Source organism: Herpailurus yagouaroundi, unplaced genomic scaffold (assembly GCF_014898765.1).
Source record: "Herpailurus yagouaroundi ecotype Mexico unplaced genomic scaffold, PumYag 250, whole genome shotgun sequence".
NCBI classification, from domain to species: Eukaryota; Metazoa; Chordata; class Mammalia; order Carnivora; family Felidae; genus Herpailurus; species Herpailurus yagouaroundi.
In genome coordinates, this window is record NW_024412467.1 from 20,394,747 (window position 1) to 20,413,525 (window position 18,779).

An 18,779-nucleotide genomic window follows, 5' to 3' on the forward strand; every position below is an offset into this window, starting at 1 on the left:
TCTTTCTTTCTTTCTTTCTTTCTTTCTTTCTTTCTTTCTTTCTTTCTTCTTTTTGAGAGAGAGGGTACAAGTGACAGAGGGGCAGAGAAAGGGAGGGAGAGAGAGAGAGAAGCAGGGCTCAAACTCACTGGATGTAGGACTCCAGCTCACAAACCATGAGATCATGACTTGAGCCAAGGTCAGATGTTTAACTGAGCCACCCAGGCACTCTGGGTTACTATTCTTATATATTCTTGGGCAAAGGTGGTTAGATTAAAAAATGGGACAATCAGTGTGACTATGAAAATCAGGGTGTGGCAGTGGCAAGGAGGAGAAATAAAACAGATTATAAACCCTACTGGCTCTACAAAATGTTTTTGATATTTTAGAAAGAGAGTCAATGGTTAGGATGGAAAAAACAACAACAACCATCTTTTTAGAGTAAAAATCTCCTTTTTTTTTTAGACCATGGTATTACAAAAGTTTAAAGAAAATGTGCCATGAGATTTCCTGCTCTAATTTGCAATGATTCAGGACACACTTCACTTAGATCGGGAAATGATAAGCATGTGACCCACATAGCTTCAATTTCCTCTGTTGAAAACCAAATCCCATTTTCACTTGTGGGCATTTCATTCATCTTTGCTTTTTTGGTTTTTTAATTACATAGCAGAAAGCGCTACTGTAATTTCCTCCCTGCGTAATGACAGCATTATTCATCAAGAAGCTTTTAATTCTATACAGCAATTGCTTCTCTTCAAAAATCTGCTTTCAATCTCCACAGAGGCAGGAGGGTGTGATTTTTTGACCCTAAGGTTAATTGTCTGCAAATAAGTTAAAATCACACAAAACCTCATCCTGGGAAAAGGGAATGCGAGCCTGACCCTTCACTTTACCTGCCTTATTGTTAGAGGTGGTATGGGATTGAGCTGGGGCAGGGCAGCCAGACCCTGTGGCATTCCTTGTCTGTCCCTCTGGACCTTGATCTGTGAGGGAGGGGCAGGACCATCTCTTCCACGGCTGTAATTTATTTTATTTCTCTAAATATAATTTATTGTCAAGTTAGCTAACATACAGTGTATACAGTGTGCTCTCAGTTTGATTCATTGCTTACATGCGACACCCAGTGCTCACCCAACAAGTGGCTTCCTTGCTGCCCTATCACCCATTCCCCCCCACCCCCATCAACCCTCAGGTTGTTCTCTGTATTTAAGAGTCTCTTATGGTTTGCCTTCCTCTCTGTTTGAGGGCTCACATGGTATCTGGCTCATGGGAAGAAGTCGATAAATGATTGCAAAAGTGATCTGAGTTGAAAGAAGAGTGAATGGAGGACTGAGCTCTGAAGCATTCCTGACTTCTGTTTTTAAAGTTCTGTGTATGAAAAGATCCTATTTCTGGAGGAAAAAAAGGAGAGAAGCAATGAGGAGATTCACTAGGGGCCCTCAGGGGACTAGTGACCAGGACTGAGGAGTGAGGCTGATCTAGGAGGAAAGTCTGATGTGCCCATGGGATCCGGTGTCTTCTTCCCAGACTCTTCCCTCCCAATTGCACCACCAATAACATCCATCTTCTCTCCAGTGATGGGCCCAACTCTCACTTCTTCATTTGTTTCATTGTAATTAAAAACCACTTCTGAGTACCCTATGTGTGGCCTGATATTGAACTTTGGCTGGAAGGGAATGGATAAGAATAATGGTTGCTAACATGTGTGGAGTACCCACTAGGCACCAGGGACACCTGCACGCGGTTTCAAGCATTAACCTCTCAGCCTCACGGCACCCCAGGAGGCTAAACGCCAGGTGATCCCTGCTCCCCAAGGGGGGCTTGCATGCTTCATCACTACAGCATCCCACATGCACCCCTCGTTATACTTGCGTCTGGTGTCACCAGAACCATTTGTTGACATGTCTGTCACTTCTAAAGACTGCTCATTCACTTTTGTGTCCCCAACACCTAGCACAGTGGCTGGTACATGACAGGTGCTATATAATGTTTGCTGTGTTATTTAAGTGGCTTCTTAAATGCAACAGGGAAAGAAGCACATTAGGAAGCAATGCAAAATTGTACACACAGTTCCAGAGGGGCAGAGTGCAGGCAGGGGCCTGGGCCAGTGACACACACTTGGAACCTTGCGGGTTGAGGGGCAGCTCTGCAAGCCTGTCACAGCCATGGGGTCAGCAGGACCCCTGAAGAGGACAGCAGCAGAGGAGGCAGCAATTGTGGGAAGGCAGGTTTTCCTCATGTGGGTGACACGAGGCAGGGTCTCGGTGCGGTCCAGATGACACATGATGTGATAAATCACTGTGGGCCATTGAGCAGATAAAGGTTCCCAGCTGTGGCTAACAAATGTTGAGGACCTGAGAGGGACCAAGGGGCCCTATTTTTATGATCTTCAATTTTTAATGGGAAAGGATGTCTGAGAAGATGGAGATCAAACAGTGTGCCCCAAAATGATGGCCGCATAGGCTTCGAATGGAATTTCGGTGCAGAGGGACTTTGAGCTCCAGTAGACAACACAGCCCAGCTTCTGCCCGTTGGACAGGACACTACCCACAGAAGAATGTGAGGAACATCAAAGGGCAGGACTAAGTAAAACTTCTCACTAGAAACCACACCCCTGCCTGTGAAAAGTGCTCCATCACATAGGATCTATGGCTCCTACTCCAGTGGGCAGGGGCTGATGGCGTGAGTGTGCTGGGGAGAGCACTGGGCAGGATCTGGGGCATGGGGTATTGAGGATCTGGGGTCCTACTCCCAGCAGAGAAAGGGGAAAGTTTTGTGGGCTGTATGGAGAGAGGGAGGACCCACAAAGAAAAAGAGAAAGAAGGGAAAGGAGGAGGGCAGGAGAAGGAGGAAAGGAAAGTGGGAGGAGAGGTGTTTTCCTCTGAGTGGTGGTCCCTGGGGTCTGTCTCATTTCCCAGCTTCTTCATACCTTTTTAAAACCCCCAATGCCCCAATTCTTTTAAATGCCCAAAGTCTGTCACCTTCTCAGGTCAGCTGAATTTCCAAGAGTTATTGGTCTACCTGGGGCGGGGGGGGGGGGAAGGGGAGGGTAGTCACACTTGCGTCCGGGTCTCAGTGTTTTCCCCACACAATGAGCATGTAGACTCAGAGTCTGTGCTTGCAGAGACTGCTTGGGTCGGTATACCAGCTCTACCTCTTAGTTGCTGTGAGACATGAAGCAAGTTACTTAACCTTGCTGTGCTTCAGTTTCCTCATCTTTAATGTACCTTCTAGGGCTAGTGACTAATTGAGTTAACCCATGTGAAGCTCTTAGACTATAAGAAGCACATAATAAAGTTACTAATAGCAATGATTTGGGGAGGCAAATTTACTATTAACAGAAGAACCATTTAATAAGAGTGACTAAGTGAAGACTTAGCTCATGACCTCTGAAAGATCACCAGCTCATAGTATAATCCATCCTTTGTGAAGAACAGTTTTGTCAGTTGTACAGGAGTTCTTAGAAGGAGTCCTAATTTCTCTCTCCTGGCCTTGTGCTCGGACATACAAACTGATGATAATGAATTACTGCCCTATGACATATCTTGGGTAAATAAATCCAAGGAAAACAGTTCTAGCTGGACAAAGATCCCTTTGACCCTGTAAATCCTCATTCTTTATAGACTGATCTAGGCCTGGGGTTGGTTGAAATCATCTTCCTAAGGACTGACCCATATGTGTCTCTCTTTTCCAGTCTCCCTTCCCCCTGGTTCTCAAAAACAGAAGCATCTATATCCTCCTCCCAAGCATCTTCTCCCAAACATTTAGTGCCTTCGATCTCCTGCTGTTTCCTCATTAATCGTCTCATCTATCTTCAATCTCTCTTTCTCCCTGAAAAAGGCTCATATTTCTCTCAAAAAAAATTTTTTTTAAAGGAAACTCTTTTACAGTGCTTGTTTTCACTGAAAAAGTTCTTGAAATGTAATATACTTCTTGCCTCTACCCTCAGTTCCTAAGTATGGGGGCTCCATTAACACCATTCTCCTATAACTATGTATTTAAGTCTCTGGTGACCTTCAGTGTCCACCAGAGAGTCCTGTAACTCCATCTTCACTCATCTAGACCTTTTTGAGCATGTCAAAGTCAACCCTATCTTCCCCTCTGAAACTTCTCTCAGCCTCCCATGACCCTGTGTTCCTGGAAACCTTAGTAAGCTTCTGACTGTTCCTTCTTGGGCTCTGAATTTGCACTCTCTTACAACCTCCTCACCTGCTCCCATATACGGCCTGCCTTACCTTGATGTGGGTGCTCCCAAAGGACCTATCCTTGGCAGTTTTCTCTTCTGTGCTCTTTACTTTGTCCAAGCACATGGTTCAAGTGACCACCTCTATGTAGAGAACCTGGGTGCTGACCTCTCCTGCAAGCCTACATTCCCCAACACCTGCTCAGCACCTCCAGCTAACTGTATGTCTATGGGGCTCAGTCTCAAGCTAGTCCAAACTGAGTCACCCCCTCCTTCCATGCCTGTGCATCTCCCTGGGTGCCATCACTCTGATCATGGCCCATCATTCTCCCAGGCACCCAGATACTCTCAAAGACTTGGGATCACCTTAGACTCTTCACTTTCTCTGGCCTCCAGTTCTAAATCTTATCAATCCTGCAATCTCAGATGCACACTTCCTCTTCTCAGTGCTCATTAAACACATCCCAATTCAGTCCCTCCTTAACAGCTTTCGGCCTTTGCCTTCCACTCAGAATCTCCACCATCTGTTTTTCCCCAACTCCAAGCCATCATCATCTCCACAAAGCCCAGTCTAATCCTGGTCCTGCTCTGTGTCTCACGAGTTGGGCACTGCTTTCTCCTTTCCTACATACAGATGGAGAGAGTGAGGTTCACGGAAGTTCAGTCTAAGGTCAGTAAGTAGGAGAGCCAAAATTTAAATTCAAGAATGTCTAGCTCCAAAGGCACTATTGTTCCATGGATGGATTGTTGGCTGGTGAGCTGGATAGACAGATGGATGGGTCAATGGGTAAAGAGGTGAATGAATGAAGAAATAATAAGCAGAGTTTGGTAACTAAGAACAACCCATCCCACCAAGTAGACTGGCATATGTTTAAAATGGGAGGGCAGCCTTGGCATAATTCCTGTAGAGCAGTGGTTCTTAACAGGGTAAGTTTTGCTCCTCAGGGGACATTTGGCAAGATTTGGGGACATTTTCAGTTGTCACAACTGGCGTGTGTGGGGGGCATGTTGCTCATGGCATATGGTAGGTAGAGGCCAGGGAGGCTGTAAACATCCTGCAAAGCTCAGGACAGCGCCCACAGCAAAGACTTATCTGATCTGAAATGTCAACAGTGCCAAGCTTGACAAACCCTGCTTAAGAGTGATTCAGTGCCAAGTAGTATTCCATTTGCAGCAACGTGGATGGGATTGGTGGGTATTATGCTAAGTGAAATAAGTCAGTCAGAGAAAGACAGATACCATATGTTTTCACTCATATGTGGATCTTGAGAAACTTAACAGAAGACCATGGGGGAAAGGAAGGGGGAAAAACAGCTACAGAGAGGGAGGGAGGCAAATCATAAGAGACTCGTAAATACTGAGAACAAACTAAGGGTTGATGGGGAGGTGGGGAGAGGGGAAAGTGGGTGATGCGCATTGAGGAGGGTACCTGTTGGGATGAGCACTGGGTGTTGTATGGAAACCAACTTGACAATAAATTACATCTAATTAAAAAAAAAGTGATTTAGGTCAATCCCTTGGGAAATAGGCAAGTTTTCTGAGGGTAAGTGAAGGAATATGATGAGTAATTTTGTACTTGGAAATCTGTGCTTCAAAAATAAGCAAACAGAAAACAAAACCAAAGCGTGGATGGCTTGTGCTTAAAAGAACAAGGGCCCACCCCTTGAGGGGAAAGAGAGAGAGGAACCGAGGATGGAAACAGAACTCAGTACAGAGGAGTGCAGAGCATTGCCATATATCCTAAATGTTTCCAAGAGAAAAATAAAATGAGCACATACCTCACCTTTCAAAAACACATGCAGGTGGATGTGTGTTGCCTTTTCTGAACAACACTCTCTGTTCTAAGACTGTGTGCCTACCCCTGCTTTCTTGTCCCCATCTCTTTGATATTCCTGCCCCAGCTTTCCCAGTGTTGTGCTCCCTGTGCAGTCCATGTCAGGCTGAGGGGCAGGCTCTGAGACTCCCGTGGCTGGGCTGGAGCTTTGGCTCAACCCAAAGCTGGTGTTGGCCAGCCGGGGTGCCTGGCCCTTGGCTCTACCTTTGGGACAGCCAAGGACACTCAACAGGCCCTCATGAGCCCTGCCAGGGGTTGACGGGACTCTGCGTCCACCTCACTCATTAGCACAAGCTACTCATTTTAGTTACCTTGAGAGGAAGTTGAGTCAACATACACTCAAAATCAACTCCATGTAGTGGCTGCATGGGCCTTGGCTCCTTCCTGCAGCAGCAAGATTGATTCTCCCTGGGACTGAATGCTTGCTTTGCTTAAGTGCCCCTTTCAGTTAAGTTGTGAGAAATGGAAATAATAGCCATCTGCAGGATGAGTGAGCACTACAGTGCTGAGAGTCCTCAGAACCTACCATCCGCTTCCTGGGTACAGACTGCAGCCTGGGCCATGGTCAAAAGCATGCTGCCCAGTGCTGGAGACAAGGGGGACCTTCAAAAGTCCACGAGAGAAGGACTGGAGAGCTCAGGCAAGGTTTCAGGTGGCTTCAGGGCGGACAGCTTCAACACAGCAGGGTCCCTTGACGGAAGGCAGGGCAGCAGAGAGCAGAGAATTTTACCAAAAAATATAGTTCACACTGGGTAACTACCTGGTTGTTTCCTGGAAAAGCCCAAGTACAGGAGGCTCACAACTGGGCCTGATAGCTCTCGTATTCTAAAACAAGCCTCCATTTGCTTCCTCCAGCCAGGTTCTCCTGAAGTACAGTGAGCTGTGCAAACGGAGTTTTCTTTTTGATTTAGACCAATTCACTGCCAGTTATAGCTCTCCACAGTGCACGATGTGTTTTTCCTGTCACTTACTGCAGGGAGAGAATCATGTGAGTATGTTCTCAGTTTTGCCAACAGCAAAAATCATTTTGAAGAAGGCATTCTTTCTAGATGAATAGAATTATTATTCCCTATACTTCCTTGTCCCCTCCCCATCATGAATAAACAGTCATTTCAGCTTTAGCAAACCTCGCTTCAAAAATAGGCAAAGCACACACACACACACACAAAGAAAGAAAAAACACCCAATAAAGCTGTAATGGTCTAAAATCCATAATTCGCCTCCAAATGTCACAATGTGAAAGCACCCGAGTCCCTTCTAAGCACATTAGTAAGGGACAGTAGGCCATTGCCAGCTATTAGACTACTTTGAAATAAACCCAAATGATTGCAAGCCAGGCATAATTCCTCTATTTAAGTTTCTCATGGAACTGCAACCCTGTGATTGCAAACTCCGGCTACCATTCAAAATTAACAAAGGATGCAGACACTGTCGATGAAACATTAATGACCAATTTGCAAATGTTCTAAGACCCCCTTCGTTCATCATGGGTTCATCAATGCAACACTCACCCATCTCTCTTTATTCTTTCAATTATTTAGCATCCATTAAGCGCCCACAGTAGGCCAAGCTCTGATGACCTTTCATCCACATTACCTCCCCACTAACAGCTTCATTCACCTGGTGGCCCTTCTAACTGCACAGCGAATCGACCTTTGCCTTAAGGCAGGAAGCTCATTTAGAAATCATTCTCTATGGGCACCCCTTGCATTACATCTCCAAGTGCTGAGGACACAGGGCAGTGTGCAGATATGACAGAAGCTCGAGGAACTTTTCCAGGCTGTCCCAGTGCGCTGGAGGAAAACATACCTGAAAATGAGATCCTTGTGGTACCTCAATCTGTGAATCCTTCAGACCCACTTTGTCTGACTTGATTAATTAACTCAGACATCTTTAAATATTTACCACGTGCCTACAATAATGTTCCAAGAAGCACTGTCTCAGAGGGTGGAGGATACATAAGATGAGACAGGTAAAAGCATAGCAATGTCACAGCTGCTGTGGAGGGCTGAGCAGTGTTGTGGGTTCAGAGCCAGGTTCTGATCACCCAGATGTGGGGTCACCTCCCCGTAAGTGGAGTTGGGGACCATGAAGGATTGAGGGACATGGAAAGGTCCTCCCCATTTCAAACGACTCCCCTTCGCTGCGTGTCCTAGACTCAAGTGCATCCTGAATCACAAAGACGGACACCAGACGGTGCCCTGAATGCACTTGCTTCACAGTTACCTGAAGCCCACCAGGGTAGCATTTCTGATCTTAAACAGGAAGTCCCTGACCTGGCCTTTCCTCCATTCTGGCCACTCAGCACCATTCCGTGACCTCTGAAAAGTGATAATGAATACAAATGACACCGCTACCACAGAGAAAGTAGCAGATGCTATGAAACAGGTATAAACAGAATGTTCCAGGAGACCAGTAGAGAGACAGAAAGCTCTTGGCAGAGGAACAGAGGAACTGACCTCATGAAGGCAGTGGCATTTGAGCTAGCCATTGAATGATGGTTCTCTCCAATCAACTAATAATGATTAATAACAACCCCAACCCCCCACCCCACAGAGCAGCCACTACTATTTACTGAGTAATTCTCTGGGTGCCAAGCACTGTATTCATGCTCTTCCGATTAGCAACAGCCCACGGGAAAACCCCATTTTACAGATGGTAAAAGCAAGGCTCAAAGAGTCTAAGGTCACACCATTTGCACACAATAATGATAAAGCTGGAATCTGAATCATGTTTGTTTAGCTGAGATCATCACTGTGATGGCCCGAGGATGTTACATGTTCATTCCATGTCACTCTGGAAGGGCCTTGGTTCCTGGGGAGTGATGTGGGTGCAGAACAGGGGCCCACTGCTGCTGAGAGCCAGTGCGGGAGCCACTGGCTAGGAACTTCCAAAAGTAGAGAAGACGGGTGAATTCTGGGGCGAGAGCGGGGAGAGGGAGCCCCGGCTCTGGGGACTGTAGTCTCGTTAACTACTGATGCCCTCTACCCTTCCACAGCCTCCATGCTCTTCCAGAACAATGCCTGCTGGGCAGTGGGGGTCTCTTAGGCACCGGGGGGGGGGGGGCTCATGCTCCCTCCTTTCTTTTTACTGCTTTTCGCATATTCTTAAAACAATCACAGAAACGCTAAAAGAAAAGCAATTAATGTGCTCATGTCCCTTCTCATCTTAACACAAATGTTGTCACATGTCTGCATTTCTTTACAGTCCTTGCCAATATGTATCCCTATTTTCACACAGTTACGGGATGCACACACAATTTTAGGTTTTGTTTTATGTAACGTTATTGTCTAAATATTTTCCTATTTGCTGCAGTCTTCATAATTATCATCTTGATGGTGGGTTCCAGACATCAAATTTGCATCCCCCGCACAGGGGCCTGCTGGCTCCAGAGTGAGGCACTTGAAATTCACTCCCCAAATCTACATGTGGGAAGTACAGCCCTGAATGTGCACACGTCCATTAAACACTCTGGCGAAGGGGCTCCAGATTGACCCAAGTGAGGATGAAAAAAAAAAAAAAAAAAGATTTGAAAGAGAAAAAAAGGGCAAGGTTTCTATTTGTGTTTCAGCCGCAGGGGTGGAAGAAGAGGAGAGAATCTGGAGCTGGTGCCTTGGTGGGTGTGGGGGGAAGGGTAGCACAGCCAGACTTTTAAAGTCAAGCCTCCCAAGGCTGGTGTGCTCCACTGTGCAGTCACTTAACCGCTCAGATTCACCCACCTTCCTTCCAATTAAAGTTCCTAAAATAGCAACAATGACAATGCTGATAAGCATAATACAAGATGACACTTTCACAGCACTTTGTCACATGCCACGTGCTGTTCCAAGAGCTTCACATGTATCAGCTCATTCAATCTTTAGAAGTATCTACTATTTTTTCCTGTTTTACAGGTGTGGAAACTGAGGCACCAAGAGGAATAGGTAGGTCTTCCCACAGCTGGTGGCAAGGATTTGAACCCAGGCAGCCAGGCTGGAGAGTCCATGCTTGGAATCATTTCATAATAGCTGCCTCAAAACTCAGATTTCAATTCCTTCCCTGCTTAAAATTCTTTTCTCATCTCCCACTGAACATCAAATTCAGTTCCAACCCATTCGGCTGGCATTCAAGGCCCCACACAGCCTGCCTCCAAAGTCCCTTTCTAGCTTTCTTCCCATAATTCCCCTTCACACTTCTCCATTCCACACGTGAGGTACAAAGCATGAGCATGGGGTCCAAAGTATGACTGTTCTCAGCTAGTAATCCTTAGTCTCTCTTCCCTGTGTTGGCCTAGAATGTCCCCTGTTTCCACATATCCCAATCTTACCCGTTTTTCTGCTCCAGGAGCTTTCTCTTCCCATACTGCTCAGCTCTTCCTTCTCTGAGCTCTAGGAACCATGTACTGTGATACCTCCTTTCAACCTGGACACTGAAGTCCACGCAGGGAAGGAGAAGAGGGCTTATGAGGCATAACACACAGCTGTACATGATACTCTCTCTCCTCATTAGTCCCTGCATCCCACCCCACTGCCCCCACCTCACATTTTCCCTTCCCTTTGAGTTCAAGTCCATCCCATATTTCTGACTGACCTTCAAAGTCTGGAAGAAGTGGGTTTTGGAGGGCATTCTTCCTGCTGCTTCCTTCTAGGGTTTCTGAGTTTTTGAAGGAAGAAAAGTATGTTGACTGAGTACTTTTTCTCTTAGGTACAGTTCGTTAGAAATTGTCCTTCCAGCCAGAATCATAACACACAGGTGCATATTTCTACCTCCCTTAGGGCTGGTCAGGCCTTATTTATTATTAAACCTACCCCATCTGCTGGGCTAGCATGTAAGCTAACCTGTAACACTGGGAACAATCAGGGGCGATCTCTGCTCTAAGAAGGGAGCTGAGCACACCTCTGAGCAGGGATAGGAAAACTGCTGACTTCTCTCTCAACCCCACCAGGGCTCCACCCACTTAGAACCTGACCCCAAGGGAGTATGGCATGACCCACACTTCTTACCTAGTGTTATTCTTATTTGGGAATATATCTTACATTGCCTACATGGACCTAAGCTTTTTAGAGATAAGCTATTTTTATATCCCACATAGTACCTTGTAGAAAACCTGCCACCTGATATCCAACAAATGTTTGATGAATGAATGAATAGCTTTTTCTTTCTTTTTTTTTAATTTAAAAAAAAAATTTTTTTTTCAACGTTTATTTATTTTTGGGACAGAGAGAGACAGAGCATGAACGGGGAAGGGGCAGAGAGAGAGGGAGACACAGAATCGGAAACAGGCTCCAGGCTCTGAGCCATCAGCCCAGAGCCTGACGCGAGGCTCGAACTCACAGACCGCGAGATCGTGACCTGGCTGAAGTCGGACGCTTAACCGACTGCACCACCCAGGCGCCCCATGAATAGCTTTTTCTAAGAGGACCAATATGATAAACTCATGAAGAATTAGTAATAAACAATAATAAATTTATTAGAGATCCTAGTGAGTGAAATAAGGCAAAAAAAAAAAAAAAAACGAAATAAAAGGCATGGACTGAAAAGGAAGAAATAAAATTCTCTTACTTACAGATGTCATGATTTGGCTATAATGATAACCCAAAATAATCTAATAAAAAAACTACTAGAACTTAGTAAGGTCGCAAAACACAAAATCAATCTTAAAAAAAAATCTGTATTTCTATAAACTAGCAATCAACAACTGAAAACCAAAATAATAAAAATGATGGCATTTGCAGTAGCATGAAAACACATGAAATATGTAAGCACAAATATGAGAAAATCAGTACTAGATATGTGTGATTAAAAATATAAACACTGGCAAAATAAATCAAAGATCTAAATAAATGATGAGATACATATACCACGATCATGGATTGAAACACAAAATATTTTGATGTTAATTTTTCCCAGACTACTATATATATTCAACACAATTCTAATCCGATTCTGAGCACAAGTGTTTGTAGAAATCAACAAGCTGATTTTAAATTTTATATGGAAAGCAAAGGAATACCCCAAACAGTTTTGTAAGAAAAGAAAATTAGAGGACTGCACTACTTGATTTCGAGATGTCCTATAAAGCAATAGTAATCAAGCCAGGGTTGTATTAAATAAAGGACAAACAAAAATAACCAGAATGGAAAACCCAAATAGACCTATATATGTGGTCAACTGATTTCTCAAAACAGGAGAAAAACAAGGAGAAAGGAGAGTGCTGAAACTATTGGATATCAACATGGTGCTGAAACTATTGGATATCCATAAGCAAAAAAAAGTAAAAAATGAACCTCAATTCACATCTTGCACATTCTGCAAAAATTAACTCAAATTAACTTAAGTGTAAATCTAAAACCACAAAGCATCTAGAAGATAATCTTTGTTGTCCTGGATTAGGTAAAGATTTCTTGGATACAATGCCAAACATATGATTCGTAAAAGAAAATATTGATAAACTGAATCTTAATAAGAAGAAAACAACTTAAGTAACAAAATGAACAAAAGATATGAAGAGACAATTCATCAAAGATATACAAATGGCAAATGAGCACATGACACTCAACATCATTTGATATTAACAAAATGCAAATTAAAAACAATAATTTATCACTACATCTATTAGGTTAAAAAACAAACGATCTGACAATACCGAGTGCTGGTGAGGATTCTAAGGGACTAGAAGTGTCATACGTTGCTGGTGGGAATGAGAAATGGTACAGCCACTTTAGGAAACAGGGCAGTTTCTTACAAAGTTAGACATACATTTACCATATGACCCAGAAATCCCACCCACTCTTGGGTATTTACCAAAGTGAAATGATAACTTATGTTCACACAAACACCTGCATGTGAATATTTACAGCAGTTTTATTTACATTTGCTCCAAACTGGAAACAATCTAAATGTCTCTCACCTGGAAAATGAAGAAACAAATTGTGGTTCATTAATACAATGGAATACTACTCAGCAATAAAAAGGAAAAAAAAAAAACTACTCACATACAACAACATGGAAAGACCTCAAGGGCATTATGCTAAATGAAAGGAACCAGATCCAAGAAGTTACATACTGCATGATTCCATTGCTATGCATTCTGGAAAAGGCAAATGCATAGGGTTAGAAAATAGATCAGTGGGTGCTATTGGCTGAGAGTGGGAGGTAGGGTCGGCTAAAGGGTCTCAGGTCTGGCAGATTCCAAAACGCTGTAAAACAGAACTTAAATCAGGCAGTTCAGGGAAAAGTGTGCTGAAATTTACAACACTTGCCTGGCTTGGGCTCCCGTGGAACCCAGGGGGAGCCCTTCCCTTCTGACCTAGCGCACTCTCTTCCTGCCGCAGGTGGGTAACCCAGTGGGCAGCCCAGTGAGGGCTCTGCTGGGGGTTTCCACTGTCCTGGGGGAGTGTGCCTGTCACCAGCAGGGCCCCTCACAACTGAGACCTCCTGCTGTGGCTGCTTCTAAAATTCACTGCGAGCCACATTTTGGCCTAACGCCCTGAAGCCTCTTTTCAGGAAGAAAGCATTGAACCTTCCAGTTTCATTTTGTTTTTTACTGCTTGTTCAAAGAACAATCATATAAAATAAAAATATCATCCTCAGGCAAGAGAATTTAATTCAAACATTCTTAAGAGTAGATTCAACAACAAACAAACCTGCCTCATTCTTGGTTTCCCCCGGTTACAGAAAGAAAAAATGGAAAGAAGCAGAGTGTATTTATGGGAACAAGAATTTTCACCTGCCCCTCACACATGACCAAGAAACTTTGTAACAAGCACTTTATGGACATGATCCTAGTACATCTTCCCAACAACCCGAGGTCAGGGATTCTGCTATTATCCCACCTTACAGATGAAAACACCGAGGCTGGAAGGATCAGTACTGTGTCCAGGTTGCACAGTTCGTAGGGCATAAGGCAAAGATTTGAATCCAAGCACTTTTACCCCAAGGTCCAAGCTCTAAACCAGATGCTACAGTTGATATTTACACAGCTATGGTCAGAATGGGCTAGGAAGTTGCCTTTTGGTTTGTGAAGAAATGAAAAAGGTGTTAGATTTGTTTCTTCTCAACTCTTACTCTCTTTTTATATTAAACCCGTATGCGCACACTTGGGTTAGTCATTATCTGTGCCTCCTGATGGACTCTTATGACTGGCCCATTCATGGCCTGCCTGCTTTCACTCACTCATCTGTTCTTAATAAGGTAAGATAATCAACACCCACAAAACCACCACTCAACATCAGAACTGGAACTTTGACAAGGAGCTATATCTCTCTGTGTGGTCTTCCCTGAACTGGTCCCCCTGACTCCGCTATCTGAGGTCATCGCAACTTTGAATTTCTGTTTACTATCCTCTTGGTTTCCTTTTTATATAGCCTTATCACAACTATAATATTTTTAGAATTTATTTTTATTGTATAAAAAGTATCATGCTATATGTAATCACTTGGATTTTTCCACTTACAGTCACAACTTTATTTTTTTAAGTTTATTTTGAGAGAGAGAGAGAGAGAGAGAGAGAGAGAGGGAGAGAGAGAACACGTGCAAGTGGGGGCAGGGCTGAGCCTGAAGTGGGGCTTGATCTCACAAACTGTGAGATCACGACCTGAGCTGAAATCAAGGGTTGGTTGCTTAACCGACTGAGCCACCCAGGTGCCCCACATTCACACCTTTATATCCAGCAGTTGGAATTTCAAGGCCAGCTACAGTCATCTGCAGAAGAAAGGAGGTATGAAGATGGGTGAAAACACACTTCCTGGGGGCAGTACGAGGTGGCTGTCACCTTTCACTCTGGCTCAATCCCCTCCAAGTCTTCATCAAACTTAGAATAAAAGCCAGCTCCTTACCTTGGTTTCTAAGGCCCAATCCAGTGTGGACCTGGACTTTCTCACTGACCTTCCCTCACACCATGTCCTCCTCAGTCACTACGCTTAGTGACATGGTCCTCTTTCTGTTCTTCAGCCATTCTTGCTTCAGAGCCTGACTAGCTGTCCTGTTCTACCTGCTCTTAAGTTTCACCTGAAATGTTACCTTCTCTGAGGAGCCTTTCGTGACCACCCAACCTAAAATAGCCCCTCTGATGCACAGCCCTGCTTTAGTTTGGTTATAGGATCCTATGCATTTTGAACAAAATTCTCTCTCTTGTCCCTCTATCAGAAGAAAGTCTTGTATAGGTCATCCTGAATATCTACTGTAGACCCTTTGGGGGCCCCAAAGACCCTTTTAGGGGTTTATAAGGTCAAAAAAATTTCATAAGAATAAAGCCTTGTTTGCACTTTTCACTGTGTTGATATTTGTAATGTTGGTGAAAAAGCAAAGGTGGATAAAATCCATGAGCCCCTAATGCCGATCATGGTGGCAGTGGCACCGACATGTGACTAGTGGCCATTGAATGTTTTACCATTTCATACTTACAGGGAAAAACAACAATCCATTTCACTTAAGAATGCCTTTAAAGAGCAGTAAAAATGATTGCCTTTGTTACATCTTGACCTTGGAGTACATATCTTTTTGATAATCTGTGTGACTACATGGGATGCTTGTCTGTTACATACTGCGGTATGGGGGTGAAAAGCACTTCTGTGATCATTTGAGTTGTGAGACGAACTAGCAACTTTCTTCATGGAACACCATCAACTACTGACAGATTATGGCAGAAATTTTCTCAAAAGTGAATGACGTGGCCTGATAGTAATTGTTGGCAAGGATAAAAATCAAGCTTTCAAGTGAAAATCTGCATTTTGGAAAACTTGTATGGGCCAATGCTTCCTGATATTTCAGATGTTTCTGATAAGAATGGCGGTGATATTAATAAATGTGATTTTTTAACCTTAGATAATGAAATGTGTCAACATTTGAAAGAGCTGCATAACTCAGTCAACCAATATCTTCCAACCGACTAATGCGAAATGTCACAAAAACATGCCTTTGTAAAAAATCCATTCAAATTGTATGACAGGCTAATAGATTTTAACTTAACTAACAACAAGTTCAAGTGCAGCTAACTTTTAAGAAACTACTACTTGCTGAGTTTTGGTGTAATACCAAAAAAGAATATCTACAATTTTCTCAAAAGGCTATTAAGACGTGCTCGCTTTTTCAGCAACATATGGCAAGGTCGGATATTCTTCAGATACTTCAATTAAAACAACTTAGAATACCAAATTGAATGTAGAAGCAGCTATAAGACACCAGCTGTTTTCTATTAAGCCAGACATTAATGAGATCTGAAAAATATAAATCAATGCCACTCTTTCATTACAATTTTGTTTTTTTTCATAAAAATATATTTATGTTAACATGCAATAGCTTCCTTATTACCTCTATGTGAGTTAATAAAATATTTTTAAATATCACATTTTAAAATTTCAATATGGTCAACATCAATAGATATATACCCCCCGCCCCCGCTTCAATATTTTTAAGAGTGTAAAAGGGGATCTTCAGACTCAAAAGTTTGTGAATCTCCACTCTAGTGGCTAGCATATGCTGGGTACTTGATAAATGTTGTTAAATGAACATACTAAAGACATATTCTCTTTACTTTGTATCTGTCCTCCCTGCTCTTTCAAAATGTTCCACAAAGCTTTCTCAGTGGCTCAAAGTATTAGAGTAAGACCAGCGATATGAGGACCCAGTGACAGGAGCATATAAGTCCCTGCAGAACTCAGAAGTTTCCCTCAGAATCACCACATGTGTCTCCAATTATTTTTTTTTACCCTTTCCCTTTTCTTAAGTGCTTACGTCAGATACAAAATTTAAAACTGGTTCTAAGTGTGTTTACTATGATTGCTTTAATTTTAACTACTGGTATTGCTGTAATATTGGCTTTTTTCTTTCTTTTTTTGCTGTTGCGCATTGAACATGCAGGTGATCTCACCACACTGCATGCTCAAGAGGAACCTAACTGCCATTTAAAAATCACTTTTTTTTTAATTTTAGAGAGAAGGAGAGAGAGAGAGAGTGGGAGAGAGGGGCAGAAGGAGAGAGAGAGAGTGGGAGAGAGGGGCAGAAGGAGAGAGAGAGAGTGGGAGAGAGGGGCAGAAGGAGAGAGAGAGAATCCCAAGCAGGCTCCACGCTCAGCACAGAGCCTGATGCGAGGCTCAATCCCACGGCCCCAGGATCATGACCAGAGCCAGAATCAAGAGTCAGATGCTCAACCAACTGGGGCCACCCAGGTGCCCCTAAACATCACTTTTTAATAGGAAAGCACATGACTTATTTTGAAAGTGACTCTCAATCTTCTGGGAGACAGATGACATTGTGGCTGTGGCAATTTCTGTGGCATGACAGAGAAAGTTCACAGACGGCTTGCATCACACTAAAAGAAGTCACATTTGGAAGCTGTCTCATGTAAAAGTAAATACACTGTGCTACAGCTTTATAGATAAGCCAAATGATGTTGCAGAACCTGCCCTTGGAATTATATTATAAAGGTGTATGCTCTCTCCTCTTAGTGTCACATCAATGACAAACTAGTGACAGCCACAGCATTTGGCTGGACACAAAACCAAGAACTTCTACCAGAATCCACATAAAGTTCTTTGTGTTGAGGCCTAAGAGAATGTCCACACACAAGGGCACTGATTGTACCCTTACAACTGCCATGCCCAGATTTTCCAAATAGTGGTCTTCTGCTTTCAAAATCTCATGTTAGCATCTAAGTGTTCTTCTTCAGACAAGTATAACTGAATCAGCAGGTAAAACGGGTGCAGGGAGGCAGGAGACAAATCTCAGATCCTGACTATGTTGTGTAAACAATGTGCTCTGCACAAGTTGAAAGTGGTAAGGTTCCAAGTGGGGTTGGAAACACTCCTGAAAGCTTCCATAGGAAGACCGGGGACATACACTGGTTTAGGAGAACCAAAGATTCAATATGAACAAGAAGATTCTAAATAAAATTTCCCAGGGCGCCTGGATGGCTCAGTTGGTTAAACATCCAACTTTGGCTCAGGTCATGATCCCATGGTTCATGAGTTCGAGCCCCATCGGGCTCTGTGCTGACAGCTCAGAGCCTGGAGCCTGCTGTGGATTCTGTGTCTCCCTCTCTCTCTCTGCCCCTCCCCAGCTCGTGCTCTGTCTTTCTCTCAAAAATAAATAAACATTAAAAAATTTTAAGTAAAACGTCCCTGTTTTTACAACACACCTAACATGAAATTAATAAACCAGAATTTAATACAAACATTTTACTTTCCAATCCAAAAAAGGAGCCACACTGCTTTGGGCTGACAGATTTCACAGGCTCAGGAGGAACAGGCTCAAGCTTTCATTAACTATTCAGTTATGAGACACCTGGGGCCACAAAATGAGGGTGGAAAAGACCACATATTTTTTGGTTCAGTTAAATAAAAGAGGTTTGGTTAAAAGAAAAAATTCAGCTTGAATTGTGAATGGTCATCCTTGAATTTGATATTCTAAATGTCCCCCATTATACACTCAGAGTTACAGCCTGTTTCATCTGATTCACTGTTCAACAGTGGCATTATCTGAAAACCAGGAAGCCACTAAACACTTATCAGCAAAAATGTGACCAACCTTGGCCATCACAGGAAATCTTCTGAAGAGGGTACATAGCAAGGAGCACGGGATATTCACTCACTCACTCAACATCTACTTAGTAAGCTCTTACCATGTGCCTGGCTTAGGGGAGGTGGACATTAAGAACCCAGCACTAGCTCTTGCCCTCAGGAAGTCTAGCACAGAAGAGCTGAATAAATTTTTACACAGCTAATATTGAAAGTAAAACGCCATCTTAATCACTGATACCTCCCTGCTTTCAACACTTCTGCAATATAAGGAAAATAGGGTATAGTA

The 18,779-nt window shown here is 43.4% G+C and overlaps 1 protein-coding gene across 9 annotated transcripts in view; it reads right to left on the reverse strand.

Moving 5' to 3' along the window:
- The window catches only part of FARS2 (phenylalanyl-tRNA synthetase 2, mitochondrial), a 621,462-nt gene that overhangs the window by 121,587 nt on the left and 481,096 nt on the right, over positions 1-18,779 (reverse strand). Inside the window, exon 10 of one of the 9 annotated variants that reach the window (XR_005786117.1) lies at positions 6,526-6,689. The exons of the other annotated variants lie outside the window; for them this stretch is intronic. The gene's annotated coding sequence lies outside the window, so the exon portion shown is untranslated. The remainder of the gene's footprint in view (positions 1-6,525; positions 6,690-18,779) is intronic. 9 annotated transcript variants of the gene reach the window in all.